The following is a 21,771-nucleotide window of genomic DNA, read 5'->3' as shown; positions in this document are numbered from 1 at the left end:
AATCTCTTACCGTTAAACTATTATGTTCTATATGGAATTTGGCACTAAGGCACTGGCTGATCACTTCAGAGAGCTGTATCTAACGTTAGTGTGATGGCCTGGGAATCGGATTCAGAGGCTGAACCTGAGGAATCCCAGCCTGCACAGGAGTCCCTGCCTCCAGGACCAGCTGAGCCGGGGCTGGGGCTTGAACCTGAAGGGCCCTCACCTGTGCCGGATCCTCAGGAGCAGACACCAGCTGAGTCTGCTCTGGCTCCAGAGGTGATCAAGGACCCATTGCCTGCAGGTGCTCCACTCTCAGCCCCGTCAGGGGAAGGTGAGGTTGCCTCTGGGTCCAGTAACCCTCCAGGCGCTCCTGAGCTGCAGAGGCTCAGGGCAGAGAGGCGGAGGGAACTAAGTTCTCGCAGGAGGAGTGCTCGCCTCCAGGCCAGGAGAGGTGAGTCACCTGTAGACCGGGACCGCCCTATGCCTAGGGGCAGCCAGCCCAGTCCCAGGTTGCGGGAGCAACATTGTTGGTATCCTGTTCCTGCTGGCACCCTGTCCTGCTCTTCTGCCAGAGTTCCTGACCACACCCGACTCCTTGCCTTGGACCCCGCTTCAGCCTTGACGGACAGCCTCCATACCACACCCTCTACCTCGGACTGGACTCGGACCACGCCGCATGGTAACCCCCTGGGACCAGCACAGTTAGATGCACTGAAAATTGTGGACCTGACTAACTTAGGTTCATTAATTTCCACTGCTGTCACCTTGGGCCAGTCAAGTTTGTTATGTGGATAAACGAGGAGAAGGAGAACCACACACATCACCTTATGCTCCTTGGAGGAAAAAGTAGAAGAGAAATGTAGCAGAATGAATGAATGAATGAATGTTGCTCCCCAAGGTTTTCAGAAAAGAAGCGTGTATGGGTGGGGAATTCTAGAGCACTAGACTTCATGGTCTTATGGGGGTGTTTTGTGGATGGCAATATGCATGGCCTCACTTACTTCCAAGATACAAAGCTAGCCCTGCTGTGTTTTGGGAGCTCTCCTGCTCGTTCTGCTAAGTGGGGTGCTGGACTTCTTCTCCAAAGCCCTGTCCTGATGTCACCATTCAAGATCACCAATGGTCAGTGGTGGTCCTGCTGAGTAAAAAGCATAGAGTGGTAGAGGCAAGGGTTGCACTCCAGTCTCTAGCTCATTTAAAGGAAAGTCAAACTGTCCATCAGGCAACTGGGACCCTCTTTCTCTGCTAACATATCTAAAGACTGTCCAGCCTATCTTGTTGGCTTTAATATGACACTGGGGAGAGACTCACTTGGAAATCTAAGAAGGTGCTCACCCTTGTGTTCCAAAGGTGATCTCCAAATTCCTTGTTATAGAAGAGTATAGGACATCCAAAGTGTTGCTAGTGGGAACCACTACAGCCTGCTGATTATGGCACCCCCCCACACACATTTCCTCTAAACCTCTCCCTCATACAAGACACGCTACAAACCTTTGCATGCTTCAACTCCTTAGATGCTATTCTGAGCCAGAATTTTAGGCTCAATGAGTGTCCCACTAACCTCATTTGCTGTTATTCACTCTACTGCATACAGCAGGTGGCTTCTTATTAACCTGAACATATAAATTCATTAGACTCGTGTGGTTAGAAGTGTGTGCATATCCTGAAGTGAGCAATTTCTACATATAATAAATACAATTGCTCCTTTCAAATGGCATATTCGTGAGCCTCTGTGCACAATTGTCAGTCCCTCTCCCTTACAAATTTCGACCATTAAAGTGTAATGATTAAATGATTCCACCTTGCTTCGTATCATTGGACCAATCTTTTTCTTGAATTGTAACTCATTCTTTCCAAATTGCACTGACTGTCTTCTTCTTCCCCAAATTGTTACAGTGGCTTGCTTATTTATTTATTTATTTAGATTGGATTAGATTAGATTAGATTTATATACCACACTTCATCATAAGAACTCAGGGCGGTTCACAGAATAAAATACAGGATAAAAACAAGTAAATAAGTAAAATAAAACAGCAAAACAATAACCTCCCCCTTAGGGGACTAAGCAAGAATGAAAGGGGTTTATATTCTTTGAATACTGCCATAGGCAAACATTTTTTTAAAGCTTTAGTGTGGGAAATGTCTTCACCCAACAATATCCTTGCTCACACACTAATATTTTTTTGTCATTCTCCTTCTGATTCACAATACAGGATTTAACGAAAGCCTCTTAATTTAGAATGCTGACATCCATCATAGCTATCTGAATAATTCACCTGGATCACGTCCCACTGGACCATCATTTGAGAACTTTTGGCAAGTTCCATTTATCATACTAAAAATACAGTTCATCTGTTTAAGATTAACTGTGTGTTGGTTTCTGCTTTCCTTCACTGTGCAGCGAAAGGGCTTGTCACGAGACAGGTGTTTACATTCCACAGTCTGTACTGTTGGAGTTTCTCACGGGAAAGGGAGACTGGATGTGACGTACACTGGTTTCCTGTTTTTCACTGTTCTTTGCAGTTTCGCTTTGGTGATTCTCTCCGAGCTGTCGAGGAGAGAGGATGCATTTCTCTGCTCCGGCAGAGGCAAGATGTCTTTCTGTAATATACTTGCTTTGAACTATAAATAAAGCAATATAGAGTATGCAGCACGTACTCCTCATCCTTCTGCTGTGCACGGGACTCTGCTTTAAACTAACACGTGGTTATGGGCCCAGAAGTCGAATCGGAGTGCCGGCAAGGGATCGGAATGCAGAGGGACAGATCGGATCGGAATCTGCTCTGCGTGTCAAGATGATTGATGAGGTATGTGCTACTGCTCCGGGCAGCCTGCCAGCTTCTAGTTAATGGCCTTATGGCTGGACTTTTAACTTTAAAGCCGTTTTGCTGGGAATAGGCAAAAGGCTCCCAGGCACAAGTTACTATGCTGGGGAAATCGAAAGTAACTTTTAAGTGCGCTTTTGGAATAAGGCAGCTGCAGCAGTGACGCAGCAAGATTTAAAGCAGCATATATGACGCTGAAGGCTAATGCCAGAGTCATGATGGCCCTTCAGGATGCTTGTGGGATTCCAAAGCTCAATAAGAAGAATTACGCGGACTGGGTTCTGTATGCAGAGGCAATTCTGCGGAAAGAGGGTTTGTTTGAGGTGATTACAGACAACCCCCCAGCTCCAGTTACAGATGTATGGGCAGCTAAGGATTCCAAAGCAAGGGGAACTCTTACATTGATAGTATCCCCGGAAGAGCTCTGTCTGTTGCGTGATAAGACCTCAGCCAGAGAAATTTGGGACGCTTTGAGAGAGGCTCACTTAAGGACAGAAGCTGGATCCACTATGTTTTACTTCAACAAGCTGCATAATATGGCTCTTGCTGAAGGTGGAGATGTGCGTTTACATCTGATGGAGATGCAAAATCTGAGACATGAGCTGCAACAGAGAGGACTCAACTTTCCAGAGGCTGTGTATTCTTTCATGATACTACAATCTTTGGGTTCAGGTTGGGAGTCTGTTGCAACCCAGATTGCTGTGCAACCAACAGCTCAGCTAACAGTGGATTATGTTACTGCCGTGATTTTAAATGAAGCAGATCGCCGGGGTGCTAGCTGCATGGGCAAGGGGGAGTCTTCACAGACGTCGTCCCATAGTGCAGTGGAACCACCAGATGGCGCCAAAGCTTTGAAGGCAGTGAAATGCTACTCGTGTGGACGTCTAGGCCATATGAAGAGGGAATGCAGATATCCCAGGGCCAAGACAGAGCAGCGCAGCGAAAGCTCATCGCGCGGAAAAGGCCGAGGCAAAGGCAAAGGTCCGGTGTCAAGGACAACGCAGCACAAGGCTATGGTTTCACGCTTCACTCCAAAGGTTGCAGAGGTCCAGAAGACGTCTAGATCTTTCTTCGTTGTTGATTCAGCGGCGACCCACCACATGTGCAACGATAAGAGACTGTTTGTGTCTTTTACACCGCAGGAAGGTGCGATTCACCAGGCGGATGACCACACAATTCCCAGTAAAGGCTACGGAACTGTTGTTCTTCACAGTTTGGACTTATCGATACAGAATGTGCTTTACGTGCCAGATGCCAAACATAATCTGCTCAGCGTTGGACAGCTGAATGAGCGGAACATTGACGTTTCCTTCAAGAACAGGAAGTGCATCATCACAAAGAAAAATGATTATGTATTGCATGCTGAATATGTTGATCGTTTGTTTGTTTTGTATTATGATGATGTTGTGCAGGATGACACTTGTTGCATTGCAGGTTCTAACAAAAGTTTGCATGCAGAATGTATTCATGATTTTCATAGAAAATTTGGTCATTTGCATTTTGAGGCAGTATCTAAAATGCCTGCCTTGGTTGAAGGTATGACTATTAAACCCTGCAGGTACCACATGAAGTGCAAAGCATGCGCAGCAAACAAGAAGGTATTTGAACCTTCTAGTTTCCAAGAAATCCAGGGTTTGGATTCAAAGGAAGCTGAGCCATGGTTAAATGCCATGAAGGCTGAACTTGATTCCTTAGAAAGGAACAAAACATGGGAGCTAGTTCCAGTAGTTCCAGGAATGAAACTGCTTGGAAGCAAATGGGTCTTCAAAGCGAAGACAGATCAAAATGGCAAGATAGTCAGACACAAAGCCAGATTGGTAGCCAGAGGTTTTGCACAGGTACCAGGTGAAGACTATCACGAGACCTACTCACCCACAGTGAGGTATGAAAGCATAAGGCTTATGCTCAAGCTAGCTGCAGAGGAAAATCTACACATTAGTCACCATGATATTAATACAGCTTTTCTGTATGGATCTCTAGATAAATCACTTTATATGCTTCCACCTGATGGCGTACAGGTAAAACAGGGATTTGTTTGTGCTCTGAAGAAATCCCTTTATGGTCTCAAACAAAGTGCACGGTGTTGGCACACAAAACTCACTGAAGTATTGTTTTCTCTAGGTTTTCAGCAAGGGAAAGCTGATCCATGTGTATTTGTCAAAGAGGAGGGGCAGAAGAAACTGTACTGTTTGTTTTATGTTGATGATTTATTATTCTTTTGGAAAGATGTCGCAATGTACAATAACGCTCTAGCTCAACTGAAAGAGCACTTTGACATGAAAGATCTTGGTGAGGTAAACAACTACCTATCTCTGGAAATAGAGAGAGATCAAGATGGTAACATTCTAGTACACCAGTCACGGAAAATTGCTGATGTGTTAAGCAAACTAAATCTGATGGATGCTAACCCTGTAGACACACCGATGACAACAGGTTATCAGATAGATGACACTGAAGAAGCATTTTCTGACACTACATTGTACAGAAGTGTGCTAGGCAAGCTAAACTTCATTGCCAGATGTTCAAGACCAGACATTGCTGTTAGCTGTAATTTGCTAAGCAGACAAGTCAACAATCCTAGTATCAAGGATTGGAAAGCTCTGAAACGCATAGCGCGGTATTTGAAAGGCACTATGCATTACAGACTGAGATTTAACAATCGAAAGTCTGGTGATCTTGAGATATTTGCAGATGCAAGTTTTGGAAGTGACACTACAGACAAGAAAAGTACGTCTGGAGTTTGCTACATGTACAATCAGGATCTGTTTGATTGGTCATGCAAGAAGCAAACAACAGTTAGCTTAAGTTCTTGTGAAGCCGAACTGAATGCACTGTCTTATTCACTTAAGGATTGTGAATGGTTAATACAATTGTGCAAAGATATGAAAATTCCTGTCAAATGTCCAATCCGGGTTTACCAGGACAACAAAGCATGTTTAGCTTTGCTGAAGTCTGAAGGTTGTAAGCAAAGCACAAAGCACTTGCAATTAAAGTTGCAGCATGCTAGGGAATGTATTCAGAAGGGACTCGTAACGGTGTCCTATATGCCAGGTAATGAAATTCCTGCTGATGTATTGTCCAAGATTGTATCCAGGGATCAACACTGTACCTATGTGCAAAAGTTGGGTTTGTACTGATATTGTACGAACACGCTGCCCAGTGATGTTCACAGAAAGGGGGAGGATGTTGGTTTCTGCTTTCCTTCACTGTGCAGCGAAAGGGCTTGTCACGAGACAGGTGTTTACATTCCACAGTCTGTACTGTTGGAGTTTCTCACGGGAAAGGGAGACTGGATGTGACGTACACTGGTTTCCTGTTTTTCACTGTTCTTTGCAGTTTCGCTTTGGTGATTCTCTCCGAGCTGTCGAGGAGAGAGGATGCATTTCTCTGCTCCGGCAGAGGCAAGATGTCTTTCTGTAATATACTTGCTTTGAACTATAAATAAAGCAATATAGAGTATGCAGCACGTACTCCTCATCCTTCTGCTGTGCACGGGACTCTGCTTTAAACTAACACTGTGAACATCCGTGTTTTGACCTGAAGGAAAGGAAGGAGATGGATCGATGCAGCAATGAGAAATCAGTGGCACTCCAGATGTTGCTGGACTCAGCTCCCTTCATCCCTGATCATTGACCATGTGGGCTAGAACTGATGGGAATTGGAATTTAACACTAATTTCAATTTCAATTCAGTTTACTGTACATAGCCAAAGGACTTAACAATGAACAGCAGAGGGGAAAACCAAGGCATTCCTCTAAAATCACACAGCATTAGTCTATAAAGTTCTACAGCATAAAAGTCTACAACATAAAAATTTACGGCATAACAATTTAAAGTTGCAATGCATTAATCTAACTGCAGCAAACTTTCTTAGCTGCCCGAACAAATTTGGCTACCAGATGTTTAATTTTATTGGGTATGAGTTCAACTATCACTTCCTGGGGGGAATTGATCTGAAAAGGCCAATAAAAGATAGGAGATATATATATTTTTTTCTGGACATGGTATATAAAGGGCAAATCAACAAATACTGCATGATGTTCTCAACCTGATGACATCCATAAATGCATTTTTGTGCCATATGAACATCTCACCTATAGTAGGCATCTCTCCTATAAGTATGCTGAGGGCATCTATGTGCTGTATTTTTCGCTCCATAAGACACACCAGACCACAAGATGCAGCTAGTTTTTGGAGGAGGAAAACAAGAAAAAAAATATTCTGAATCTCAGAAGCCAGAACAGCAAGATGGATCACTGCGCAGTGAAAGCAGCAATCCCTCTTGCTGTTCTGGCTTCTGGGATAGCTGCACAGCCTGCATTCGCTCCATAAGATGCACACACATTTCCCCTTACTTTTTAGGAGGGAAAAAGTGAGTCTTATAGAGCAAAAAATACAGTAATAGTGGAAAATTCAGTGTCTCAAGGTAGTGAGGCCTTAAATGGTGTCCTTAATTTGAGGGTACCAAATAGAATAATTGGCAGTGATAATGGATGCTCTGTCTTGGTTGATGTCATGGTTGAAGATCCAGTTTCTAAATTCATGTGAACTAAGGGATAAATATTTCTCCATTTGGAGATTATAAAATCTAAATTTGACACTTTTCTGCTCAACTTCCTGTCCTTAGTTTCTCTAACCAGCATTGCTTGGAGAGAATATGGTCCTCAAAAACATTTAGTCTACATCAATATCTCGGATATCAATTCTGGCTGCAATCAATGGGAAATCTAACACCATCTGGAGGACCCTGTTCCTGGATTAATGGAAAAGAGCACTGACCAGAATTCAAGGAACACTTAGCATTAGACTAAGATTTTTCAAGCTGTTTTGCTTTCAGTTCACCTCCAAACTAAACTATGTGAATGCCGAGTCATCAGTAAGCACTGAGTAATCAATCCTAAGCACATTTATTTGGAAGATAGCTCCATTGATTTAAATGGAAGCTCTGTCACAATAAACCTGCCTAGTTTTGCATGTTGTCTAATGGCTGATTTTTAGAAATTCTGGCTCTAACTGCAGTAGCTAAGTAATCTGTAAACATTAATTCGTACTGGTAAACATTTGTACTTCCAGCATTCAGAAGGAGTATGCTGATACTGTTGGGTGAATCAGGAAGAACACTATCGCTGCTTTGCTTTAGGTTTGCACTAGAATATAGCAAAAATTCTCCCTCTCCCAATCTATATCATAATAATTTTGATATCTGCATTTTTGTACACAGTGCAAATTTTGAAGGATGGTTATGTTGTGATTTGTATATTGTTCTGGAAAGTACAAATTTTGCAAGCTCAGCTGTGAATGCAAATTGAATCACATTTCTCTCTCATCCCTATCCCTGACCATTACTGTAGTCATGCTGGTTGGGGCTGATGGGAGTTGTGGATGAAGGAAATGGATGAAGGAATTGAGGGGATGCTCGTCAAATTTGCAGGTGACAGCAAACTGGGAGGGGTAGCTAATGCTGCAGAAGACAGAATCAGGATTCAAAATGACCTTAACAGCTTGGAGAACTGGGCCCAAACTAATAAAATGAATTTCAATAGGGACAAATGTAAGGTTCTGCACTTAGGCAGGAAGAACCAGCTGCACAAATATAAATTGGGGGACACCTGACTTTCCAATAGTACATGTGAAAAGTTCTAGGGGTCTTAGTAGAACAGAAGCTTAACATGAGTCAACATGTGATGCAGCAGCATACAGATGCTGCATCAACAGAAGTATAGTGTCACGGTCAAGGGAAGTAATAATACTACACTCTTGTGCCTTGGTCAGTTCGCACCTGGAATACTGTGTCCAGTTCAGAGCACCATAATTTAAGAAGGATGTTGACAAGCTGGAACGTGTGCAGAGGAGGGCAACTAAGATGATCAAGTGTCTGGAAACTAAGCTTTATGAGGAACGGTTGAAGGAGCTGGGTATGTTGAGCCTGGAAAAGAGGAGACAGAGAGGATATGATAGCCAACTTCAAATATCTTAAAGGCTGTCATGTGGCAGAGGGAACAAGTTGGTTTTTTCCTGCTCCGGACGGCAGGACTCGAAACAATGGTTTCAAGTTACAAGAAAGGAAATTCTGACTAAACATCAGGAAGAACTTTCTGACAGTAAGAGCTGTTTGACTGTGGAATGGTCTCCCTTGGGAACCTGTGGATTCTCATTCATTGGAAGCTTTTAAGCAAAGGTTGGATGCCCATCTGTCATGGATGCTTTAGTTGAGATTTCTGCCTTGCAGAGGGTGGACTAGATGACACTTGGTGTCCCTTTCAACTCTATGATTCTATGAGCCCAACATCATCTGTGGGGCAGCACATTGGGTACCCCTGGACTAGCATATGATAAGAATTTATGACTGTAAAAGTGAATAGTGCCTTTAAAAAGAAGTAAAAACAAAACAAAACCTTTTCTCAAATATAACAAACATTTATTTCCCTACAAATATAAAAGTTGAGAGACCAAGGTTCATTTGTTTGTTTTGCTTTGTTTTTGTATCGATGGGTTTAATATTGCTTCTTGTTAGACACTACTTTTTTCCCCCTTTAGTGTGCATTTTTTAAAGAAAGGAAAAAGTAAACAACTTTACCTCACGGCTTTGTTTCCAGCCTTCCCTCCGCACCTCCCTTTCAATCAGAATTTTGTTTCTGCTACCCAAAAGCCTTTTTAATTATCTGCGTTTTGCAGTGTGGTTATATTTCCCTCCCTGTCTCTGCAGGTTTGAAGCGTAACATTATGGGTGGATTCAATGAACTAAAGAATGCAGTCGGAGGGGAGGTAAGAAGAGCTGTAAAACTAATTGGTGTCCAACATGTCTTGGGCTGTGTTTAATTTTCTTGAGGGGAAAAGAGGTCAAGAATGGAATGAAGTCAATGAAAACGAGTATAAGACTCACAGGAAAAGTGGAAAGTGGAAATGGCCAGCATTAGAGGGTCAATAAATATCCTAGGGACAGGAAATGAACTTTAAACAAAGTATAAAAAGTAGTATTTCTACCCACATTTGGGAGCTGTTAAAATTAGTATTAGAGGGGGGTAACTAATATCACCAGATGTTCTTTGTATGAAAGCTTTTAGCATGCTTTCCATTTATTGGAAAACATGAGTAGCCCTCAGATTTCATGCACTACACAATTAGGAAATGAATATTTCAATGCAGTGGTCAAATTGATTTAAATATTCAAGATGGCCTAAATGTTCTAGGCAAGAGTAACTTGCTTCCTGTTGTACACTAATAATCTTGTTCTTAGAAGAAACCGCTGTGCTGCAAAGGAAATGTTAATTTCCCATAAGCTTTCTTTAGTGGGGGAAATTTGTCCCTATCACCCAACAATCCAATTTATAACTGCAGGCAGACAACACACACTGCACTGGTATTTGTGCTTCCTAAGTTCAAATTCATAGTAAAGGTCTATAAAATATGACTCAGAATGGCCTAGTTTTGAGTCTCTCTTGCTCCCAAAGGCCATTTATCATTAGGAATTTCAATGCAGGGATTTTTTTGGCCAAAGCAGAACAGTAAATTGTGTGGGTGCCATCTGGTGTATGTATCTTCTTAAACAGAAAGGACCGATTTTGTGATATGTTTCAGATTCTATTGACCTCTAAAGACTGTGGAGCCCATTTTTAAAACAAAAGAAAAATAGAGAGTTGATTTCCATGATCCTTGGTGCATTGCAGGAAACTTTGTTCCTAGCTGACAGCTTATAAGATTCAAGAGATGGAGGAAATTCTTTCAAACCCAGTTACAGTGGTACCTCGGGTTACATACGCTTCAGGTTACATACGCTTCAGGTTACAGACTCCGCTAACCCAGAAATAGTACCTCGGGTTAAGAACTTTGCTTCAGGATGAGAACAGAAATCGTGCTCTGGCGGTGCGGCGGCAGCAGGAGGCCCCATTAGCTAAAGTGGTGCTTCAGGTTAAGAACAGTTTCAGGTTAAGAACGGACCTCCAGAATGAATTAAGTACTTAACCCGAGGTACCACTGTATAGCAATCTGATCACATGGGTGAGCAAAACCAATGTACTGAGGACTTTCCCCAAATGAGAGGCTTTGTCTCCTAAAACATTTGAGCAAAACACTTTTCTTCCTGGCTTATTTGCACTGTCTGTGCCATTGCTATCATCCTCCTGTTACTGGAAATAAAAGATTGCTCCCCACAACAAGGCAAGTGGGCAGTATCTTTCTGAAATATGCTCCAGAGACCCTTTTCAGTTCAGCAAGACCTGGTGCAATGCACTTGTAAGCCTGTTGGAAGTAAATAGCTCTGAACTCCATTGCAAGTGTGTGTAGAATTGCAGAAATAAACTAACTGGTCAAAGTGGATGTAGTTATGTAGGTCCAGGCCCCCTCCCCACTGCATACTCTTCTACATTATGTACAGTGGTACCTCGGGTTACATACGCTTCAGATTACATACGCTTCAGGTTACAGACTCCACTAACCCAGAAATAGTACCTCAGGTTAAGAACTTTGCTTCAGGATGAGATCAGAAATCATGCTCCGGCGGTGCGGCAGCAGCAGGAGACCCCATTAGCTAAAGTGGTGCTTCGGGTTAAGAACAGTTTCAGGTTAAGTACAGACCTCCGGAACGAATTAAGTACTTAACCCGAGGTACCACTGTAATAGGTTTTATTTTTGGTGACTCGTTCTCTTTCACAGGCTCAATAAATGTAGCTGACTGAGGCCAGTGACAAGATGGTGGTCCTCTTCAGTCCATGTATAAAAGCTGATTGAACTGGCTGCTGAATCATATTTCAACTGGCAATGGGTCAATATCCCCCATCACACCTGAGGGAAGCAGGTGAGCTATGGGTGTTTAGGGTATTCTAGGCAGCACAAAAGAGTGTTGTCATCCAACATCTCCCTGCCACTCGCTCGCCCCCCCCCCCATCTGATGCCTCACTCTACCTAATAGTAGGGCCAGCCTGCTCTTCCAGCATGTTATTAGAAGAACCCAGATGAATGCATATTGGACATGCCTTTGAAAATATAAAGCTAAGCATTCCAAGAACAAAGGGCAGCAAACTTCCTGAAAGGCTAAGCTTTTGACTTGGTCAGGCTTTTAATGTAGAATGGCTATTCTCACAGTTAGTGCATTTTAATGAACAGAAATATTTCAATATGTTCCAGAAAACAGTTATGGGCAGGGCTTTTTGTGAGTGATAGTAATTTACTGGTATGGAGTACCATACCCTCCAAGTGTCCTGATTTTCCAGGGACAGACCCAAAATTACAAAGTATGACCTGGCTTCTGATTTCATCCCAGAATGTGCTGCTTTCCCCAATAGTGCAGCTTTCCCTATTTTCACTGGAGAAATTTTGGAGGGGATGGAATAGGATGTCCCTATTTTCATCAGAGAAATGTTGAAAGGGGTGAAGTACTGGCACCTCTTGTTTTGTTGCCCATGGCAGCCATTTTTCTTCTGGCACTATTGGGTTATGGGTCTGAGAAACTGGGTTAATGGGATTTTCTCCAGAGCTTGCGCCTCTGGACACCCCTTCTCCCCCATGTGTCTCTGTAGGTCTAGGAATTTCTCTTGTGCTTCCCAGTCTGGCTTTTTGTTTTTTTGTTTACAGCTGATGGCATGTCTGACAAGTTTGATGCATCATTAGATATCCCAGGCAACAACATCATAGCGCATTCCTCTCTCATGCTGGCAAAGTCAGCAGCGTGACACACTTTTTATAGAGATTAACCAGTCTGCTGGCAGTAAAAACCCAGGAAACTGTTAAAAAGCACCGAGCACCCACAGAACCAAGTGACTCAAATTACTAACAGAACTTGAAACTAAAACCCACATTTCTGGCTTTGTCTATGGGAAATAACATTGGGGAGCGTTGTTGATTTGCCATTGGGTTATGAGTGCACCCACAGCTGTAGGTCTGAATTAGGATACTAACTTTATCAGAGCTGTGACACTCCACTTGTTAATGGACTATAAAAACCTCTCGCATTCCACAAGACTGCAAGTTACTGATTCCTAGAGGTGACAGCGAGCCACTTTTTGTCTTCAAAAGCTCTGTGATGTTTCCCTTATACAGAACTCTTTCATTCTCCCACCCCCAGCATCAAACATCTAAATGTCATGCAAAGCTACAGATGTCATTCACACAACCCAGTCCTTAAATGGCTAGGTGGGACAGGAGTCTACTTTCGTTCTGACATTTCTTTTACTTGTAATTTAAAATTTTGCACGCATTTGATCCCTTTTAAAGCAATACATCATAAAATGGACTTTAAAAATAGTTCTGCAGCCCTGCTAATATAGCAGGGAGGGGGTGGGTTTCATTGAAGTACCTGGTCTTCTAAACGTATCCATAAAGGAACAGTCAGAAACCTCAATAAAATCTCATTAAAACTGGAGTATTCATATAACACCTGCCAAAGCTAAAAATCAGAAACTAGAAACTTGGCAAAGTGTTCCCAGCTTGTCCCTAGGAAAAAACAAAGGAGAAAATACAGAACCATTGGAGAAGTGTGTGTGTGTTTAAAAACCAGGTTCTCCCATGAAAACATGAAAACTTGAGCTGTAAAAATAAAAAAGCATGCATGTTCTTCTAAACTGTACTTTTCACACATTTTTGTTAAACACATGGAATGTTGATTGAAAGGGCTTATCTCAAAAGTCAGCAGGGTAGCTGGAATGCAGATTTACAAAACCTGGCCATCTTTCAGCAAGAGTGGGTGGATTTTCAGCCCGGCACATGTTTATGTATTATAAAGTATTTGCCATGGTGACAAAGCCTTGGTGAAACATCCCATTAGCCACAGACCGGAAGCCCTTGCAGATTGTTCAGATTATTCATAGCCACAGCTTTGACTGGTTGTGTGTGTGTGTGTTTCTGTATATTATTTCCAGAATAATTTTGTTCTCACAAATTCCAATTAAACAGGTTGTGACTATGGATGCAATGCCTTTCAGTGGACTTTCCCTGGCCCAGTGCAACACGTGATTTACATCTGAAGATGTGCTGAGAGCATGCAGTTTTTAAGAGCAAGCGGTTGTTCCTTCATTTCTTCCCTAACACACCTTCCAAGAGACACAAAAAGATGTGTCACTATTTGCATAAGCAAATAGTGTGGTCTTAATCTATACAGATTATTACTGCAGATGACACTTTTTAAAATCACAATGGACTCTAAAATTCAGAACATATACAACTGCATTTGTTTGTAGTAAAAAAAAAAGCTTGTAGTAAAAAAAGTTTGTAGTAAAAAAAAAAAAGAGGTCCCAAATGACTACCTATAGACCAAATTCAGTACAGTCATACCTTTTTTCGAACAGTTTAGTTCTCGAAAGTTTTGGCTCTCGAATGCTGCAAACTCAGAAGTGACTGTTCCGGTTTGTGAACTATTTTTGGAAGCTGAACGTCCAATGGGGCTTCCACAGCTTCCGATTGGCTGCAGGAACTTCCTGCAGCCAATCAGAAGCTGCGATTTGTTTCTGAACATTTTGGAAGTTGAACAGACTTCCGAAACTGATTCCATTTGACTTCCAAGGTACGACTGTATTACGCAATATTATGTTGTTGTTTTCATGGTTGTTGCTTTTAAAAAAACCCACTCATGACATATGACTTCAGGTTGAACAGGGGATCAGCAGGAGGAAAAGGATGGGTTTTTTCCCTTGCTACCCATGTGTACACTCACCCCTGCCCCCAGCTGTGTTTCCACCTCTGGCAGAAAAGGCAAAGGATCCCTACACTCTCTTTACTCTCTCAAAGAGAAAAGCAGCTTCAGGTAATTTTGAATGAACAAATAGCACCAAAGAAAGGACTGTGGTTGCAATTGTTGTTCTTGTTGTTATATTTAATTAATAATAATAATAATAATAATAATAATAATAATAATAATAATATCAGTCAATTTTTTTTGCCATGACAGCTCAAAGTGACTTACAACATTTAAAGCAAGCAAACAAATGCATACATATATTAAAACCGGCATTAAAAAACAATCTAAAAGACAAAAAACCTAGATCAAAACATCCCACCTGTGCAAAAAGGGTAGACAATGAAAAGCCAAAGGCTGGATTAAAAAAGAATGTTTTTTCCTGGTGCTTAAAGATGAGGCCAGGCAAGTCTCCCTGGGGAGAGCATTCCCCAAGTAGCCACAACTGAAAAGGACTGTTCTCATTTTGCCATCCTCTGGACTTCCCAGGTGAAACATTTGTTCTCTCTCACCAGCTTTTTGTTCAACATTAAGCCACCTGTGGCTGCTTTGCATTTTTAAAAAACCAAAACACTGGGTGAAACAACCACACATCTTCACCCATAGTGTATCTTTGGTCTGAAAGTTTGAGTAGGATGTTATAATTATAATTAAAGCCCACTTAATTTTAACAACATGCAGTCATTTGCTTTATAAAAAGCATCTAAAAACATGCTAGCACTTCTGGCATTTCTCTTGCCCAGGAAAAAAGAAAGTTATTATTATTATTAAAATAAAGCTTCTTCATAGGGCTTCATGGCCTTCTGGCTTTCTTCCCAGATGCCCAGTTGCAGCTCTGCCCAGGAATGCTTTCAATGCTTTTAATCAGTCACACCTGAGAAACTGAATACACTTTTCTGTCTCTAAGAGAGATCTGGTCATAGTTATTCATGTAACCCCTTGCACAGACCAGTGTAATATATGCAATGCAAGACAGCCCTTGAAAACAGGAAGCTTCAGCTAGCTTTTGATGGGAGTCTGACACAAACAGAATATTGAGCCAACTCTTGCTCACCTGCTCGATTTTGCAGTTTGCTTTTGGTTCAGTACAAGTTGCTAATTGTTACTTTTCAAGCTTTTAGATGCTTGGGTTCGATGTGGATGAGCCTGTTTTCTCCCATGCAAAGCTGTCCAGTACCTAAGGTCTGCAGGAGGGAGTCGCCTTCAAGAAGAAAGAATCTGCACCTTCAAGAAGAAATAATCTGACTGCAATTAAGACACATTCTCCTTGGATAGGCTCTCCAGCACATCTACCCTACAGCACTAAAACAATCTATCTATCTGTGTAATTTTTAATATTTTACAACTTTTAGCTTGCAAATATCACATGATACCTCCTCGGCTAGTGCTTTATTATATCATTCTTACTGTGATCTAGATAATTATTTTTAAACCCGTGCCTATTTTTCCGGCTCATTTGTAATATTGTTCAGTGCCTTGGCAGGGCAGTTTGGAGTTTTATTTATTAAAAAGAGACAAACCAGCATTCATTAGCACTTGGTAATTAAACTATTGACATGCAGAGGCTGTAATCAAAACTGACCCGTGAAGAGATCCAGTTGAGCACAGCGAACTGGATCTTCTAAGTAAACTGTTTAGGGTAAGGCAATTCCTTTAGCCGCTCTTTTGAACTTCTAATTGGGGTGATTAAACAATGTCACAAGTAGATTACAGACATCCACACCCCAAGCCTGAGGGTGAAGTTTGATTCTAAATGGCACTAGAGTGTAACCAGAAGTGCTAATTTGTTACCTCAGGGAGAATCGTCCCAGATTAATTACTTGAGCTTTAAAGAATGCAAGCCTGAGGTGGGCCTCAGATCACTTTCTCAGACCTTATTTAAAAGCAAAGCCTTGTCCCTAGCAGTGGAAGAAGATGAAGCTTTTAGCCTTTCCTGCTCAGGACTGCATGTTAGATACTGCTTTAGTTTTAAGCAGTAGATAAGTATAGGAAACAACAAGAAGAAATTGTATCTAATGCTGCATGAGCAGTGTCCTGCTTGCACAATCTAACTTCCCTCTCTGCTCTTCTCCTCATGCACCCCTCAAATCTACTCCAGAGGGTCCTCTAATCCTCTGGAGCAGATTTTGTGGGAGAGAAGACGAGGGAGAAATTTCATTGCATGGGCAGATGTCTGTTGCATGAGCGAAACAGAAGTGTTGGATACAAATTATCTATCATCTATCTATCTATCATCTATCTATCTATCTATCTATCTATATCTATCTATCTATCTATCTATCTTTCTATCTATCATCTATCTATCATCTATCTATCATCTATCTATCAATCTATCAATCTATCTATCTAGCTATCTCTATTTATTTATTTATTTATTTATTTATTTATTTAGAAAGCACATCAAAGTGCAAGTAGATAAATAGGTACCACTCCGGCAGGAAGGTAAACAGCGTTTCCGTGCGCTGCCCTGGTTCGCCAGAAGTGGCTTAGTCATGCTGGCCACATGACCCAGAAGCTGTACATCGGCTCCCTCGGCCAGTAAAGAGAGATGGGCACCGCAACCCCAGAGTTGTCCGTGACTGGACCTAACGGTCAGGGGTCCCTTTACCTTTTACCATTGATAAACTGGGTTTAGGGTTTTCATACGTTTATTAGCCTCTTGTAAGCAAGTTGCTGAGTCTACTGTCCTACTGCCAGAATGCATTATTACTGTACACATCTCTTTATGTTTGTTACTTTCCTGTTGCATAGTTGGGCTCTTTGAGGAGTGGCACTGAAGAAGAAAGTCAAATTTGGCGGGAATGGAAACGAATGAAGGGTGACTAAGTGGGTGTGAATTAGGTGATGCCAAACTAATAAGACAGACCCATCTTAACAGGGGTCAAAAGGGAATCAAAACAGGGCTCTCTTTTACAGACAGAATATCCTTTTAAGCAAAGATGTGTTAATAGGAAAGTTCTGTTCTTTCACAGAGAAGTTTTACAGTGTGGAACAAATTCTTATCAGGTGCTCTGCTATTTGGGCACCGCTGCATCTGTTTAGATAAGATGGAATAATGAACATGGGGCAGGTGAGGTGGCCAAAGGAACATGGAAAATACATTTCCCCTCATGAAAAGTAGGTACTGTGAGAATGAGAGAGATCTATGTATATGTACGTGTGAACATATCAAAGACTTGATAAACCAAAAGAAAACGTAACATGCCTTACATCCATACTTATCTTCTTGGGTTTTGTGAACTGGAGACTAGGGTTGTGTCCCAGAAACGGTCAAAGCCCAGATCCTAGGCCAACATGAGCCTATTAGGAGGGATCTGGGTTTCTTCCAGTCCAGTGGAGACAGCCTCAGATTACTACAGGTCAGGTCGAACAGCCCAGAGCCATCCTGGGCTGTCAGAAGGTGAAGCATCAGGCAGGAAGGAGAGGCAAGCAACAGCAAGAAGGCTGAATGTGAAAATGAGACACCTGGCAGGCAGCAGCATCTTTGCAGGAGAAGGTAGGGGACACCTTTCTTGCCAAGTCTCTTTCTTCCCACCAGTGCCATGCCACTCCTCCTTCCTTGTCCTACCCTCTGAATTTGCTTCTCACAGGCTCAGATCCTGTGTGTGAGAGTTGCTGCTCCTTTGCTTCAAAGGAGCAGCATTGTGCAGGGACCTCTGGTTTTATTATTATTGATATGCTGTATATGTAATAACAGCATGAGCCCTGGAGAATCCTAGGATCCTGGCCAGAATAGCCAAATGTATTGCACATACCTTATGCAATATGTTTTGCACATCCTTTGAAGCATAATATTGGCTCTCTTTTGAGGGGCAAAGTTTCGTAGGAACCAAAGGCTTGTGTCATAAAATTAAGTATAATGGAGAGCTTTGCTTTGAAATTATTCTTGGCCTCATTGCATGGATGACCAAGAGTGTAAGAGAAGGGGATGGAGAAGCTTAGAGGTCAGATGAAGGTTAAAAACAAATAGGTCACAGCAAATTAATCCTTATCATCTGACCAGTGTGGTCAAAACATAGGCATGGCTAAAGCTGAAGGGAAATAAAAGTCTGTAACAATGTAGTGGAAGGTATAAAACAATTCATTAGTTCTTTTATGCCTGTCTTGTCTTCCCTTTCATCTTGTGTGTGCCCTTTGTAACTGAGGGAAATGGGGTGTCTCGTCCTACATACATACACTAAAAGGCGAAGCTTTTTGGTGAGGTTTTCAGCACCTGATCTTTCACAAAATTTGTTCATTTATTTATTGATTTATTTCTATGCTGCCCTTCAGCAGATTTTCCAGGGCAGTTTACCAAAAGAAAGAAAGAAAGAAAGAAAGAAAGAAAGAAAGAAAGAAAGAAAGAACACCTGTATGAGGCTAGCTATGATACCATTCAAGGTACCATGCTGGTTACTGAGGGCAGGATGCAAACAAATTTTGTGACATTTGTTGTGGTGTGTACATTTTCCGAACCTTAATGCACCAATGCAACTAAACTTTTGTTTTGTCATCAGATTTTTGTCCTGAACTAAAGGGTAGCCCTTTGAAAGGAAGTGTAAAATCATTCACAGCAAAAGGTAGTTGTTACTGTTATGACAAAGTTTATAAAAGATACTCATGCCTATGAGTGTCTCTATGACTGAAATCCTAAACATGCTTACTAGGAAGCAAGTCCCAAAGGAACTTACCCATTATCTCCTCCCCTTTGAAATCTCCCCCAAAATGTGTTTTGCTTGTATGCCCTAACCCTCTGGAGCATACCTGGGGTACACATAATAGCTGCAAGCAGAACGGGGAAATCCATTTCACCAATTACGTCTGTTCTGCTAGTAGACTGATATCATCGGATTTCCCCCAGTGGAACTTGCCACTGAGTAAATATGTATAGAACTGCACTGGAAAACATAAAACTAGAGGCTGAGAATGGGTGACTGGAAATTGTCTAAAGTTTTGTGTTGATACAATCTTCACACAAATAATGCCCATTCAGCACTGTACATTTGAAGCAGTATTTGAAGCACTTCAAACAGCCTTGGCTTTCCTCAAAGTATCCTGGTAACTGCAGTCTGTTAGGTGTGCTGAGGGCTGTTAGGAGACCAGTGGCGTAGCGTGGGGGTGCAGGGGGGGCCGGCCGCACCGGGCGCAACATCTGGGGGTTAGGGTTAGGGGGCGCAAATGCACGGGTTAGGGGGCGCAAATCCACGGGTTAGGGGGCGCAAATCCATGGGTTAGGGGGCGCAAATTACTTGCCTTGCCCCGGGTGCTGACAACCCACGCTACGCCACTGTAGGAGACCGCCTATTCCCCTCAAAGAGAAAATTCCTCTTACCAGAGAATTATGGGAATTGTCATTTTGTGAAGGGAATGAGGCCTCCAAACAACTCTCCGCACCCTTAACAAACTGCAGTTGCCAGGATTCTTTGAGGGAAGCCATGGGTGTTTGAAGTGGTATGATACTGCATTAAATGTATAGTGCAGATGGACCACAAATGTAGAGATACCTGTCAGGACAGAGGGTTGTATCAACCCTCAGTTTAGCTCAATAAGAATTATTCTATTTTTCCTCAATGAATATGGCAGCAAAGTTCTGCCTTTAAACTCTAAACAAATTTATGCAAGGTTTATTATAAGAGGGGTTCACAAGAGCTCAGTTACAGTGCCAGGGCTCAGCTTCATGTATGATTGAATAATGAACCCTTTACCTAATAATTCTGCTAACCTATATCTGCTATTGTCATTGAAGACCCTGTTTTATTCCTTTTTATTTGAAAAAGAACGATAATTCATGCATGTTACAGCATTAATTAACATGACCCCCCCTTGCGCAAACAACAAATGCTTTTCATTTTAATGTTTTAATTAGTATAAATAATGTGTGTGGTGATATGGAGAAAGATTCTGTTGGAATACATTTGGCTTTTTAAAAGAAAAGGAAAAGAATTATGCTTGAATCTGATCATACAGGGCTGATTGTGTATCTGCTCAGGTATCTCCGAGGTGTTTATTTAATGTTCCTTCTCTTTTTTACATGCAAATGAATAAAGAAAATTCAGCATCCGAGAGTGTTGAGTTGCATTTCAGTGCATTCCTGGACCTTGAATCTGATCGTACATGGCTGCAATTGAACCATGCAAATATTTAATCAGTCCCAGAACTGTCAGAGAAAAGAATTTACAGGCGAGGTTCTTATTTTATTGCCTACATTGATTTAATAGCAGTCAGGAAACCAAGAGGAATACAATAATCCAGTGTCCTTTAGACTGGTGCAATTTTGAATTCTCGTTGCATCAATAAAATACTGGTCTGCAGGTGAGGAAATCATCTCTGAGTAGCATGTGTTTTGTTTTGTTTTATTTTGTAACTGGTCGTCTAGTGTGTAATGAAGCATCTATACTAAAGGACAGTGTTTTTCAATCTTCTCTACCAAGCCAAACACGGTTTCAAGGAGGTGAAATACGAGCTATAGCAACAAGCCAGGGCCCATATCCATGACCACATTTCCCAAGCCAATCTCTCTTTTTGCCAAAATTATATCGTGATGTGGGATGTAAAAAGAAAAAAGAAAAGAAAAAGGCTGGCTCTAAACTCTTATAAACCTTTCATAAACCTTTGACTTGAGCATCCATTCTGCATCGCTCAGGGGCATGTGTATAATACAGGGAAAGAATGTACCCTGCCACAATGAAGGCCAAGAGTTCTGGAGCCAGGGCAAGCTGCACTTCCAAGCTGCCATGGCTGAATGGTGAGCAGTAGGATCCAGGAAGGAGCCAAGTGGCTGGGAAGTGAGAAACAGGATGAGCAGGTCAGGTGATGCAGTGGTCACCAGGAAGAAATGGTGCTTGATGCTCTCATCAGTTTATAGGTAATAGGTATAGGTAAAGGACCCCTGGATGGTTAAGTCCAGTCAAAGGTGACTATGGGGTTGTGGCACTCATCTCGCTTCAGGCTGAGGGAGCCGCCGTTTGTCCACAGACAGCTTTCCGGGTCATGTGGCCAGCATGACTAAACTGCTTCTGGTGCAGTGGAACACTGTGATGGAAACCAGAGCACATGGAGACGTTGTTTACCTTCCCGCTGCAGTGGTACCTATTTATCTACTCACACTGGTGTGCTTTCAAACTGCTTGGTTGGCAAGAGCTGGGACAGAGCAACGGGAGCTCATCCTGTCGTGCGGATTCAAACTGCCGACCTTCCAATCGGCAAGCCCAAGAGGCTCAGTTGTTTAGACCACAGTGCCACCCACGTCCCTTTTATCAGTTTATGGATACACATTTGCCTCAAACTAATTTTCTTAATCCACTGCCTTTTGGGACA

The 21,771-nt window shown here is 42.2% G+C and overlaps 1 long non-coding RNA gene across 2 annotated transcripts; it reads left to right on the top strand.

Moving 5' to 3' along the window:
- Positions 1-2,197: 2,197 nt before the first annotated feature.
- Positions 2,198-20,760, top strand: LOC310746185. Of its 2 annotated transcripts, none has more exons than XR_014540510.1 (3): positions 2,198-2,301; positions 9,517-9,575; positions 20,502-20,760. It is a non-coding gene; the product is annotated as an uncharacterized lncRNA (long non-coding RNA). The 2 variants fall into 2 exon arrangements; XR_014540511.1 differs by lacking the exon at positions 20,502-20,760 and adding an exon at positions 15,590-15,716.
- The last annotated feature ends 1,011 nt before the right edge of the window (positions 20,761-21,771 follow it).

The sequence above is a fragment of the Podarcis filfolensis genome, assembly GCF_964270895.1.
Source record: "Podarcis filfolensis genome assembly, chromosome: 1".
Lineage (NCBI taxonomy): Eukaryota > Metazoa > Chordata > Lepidosauria > Squamata > Lacertidae > Podarcis > Podarcis filfolensis.
This window is presented reverse-complemented; position numbering and strand designations above follow the sequence as displayed.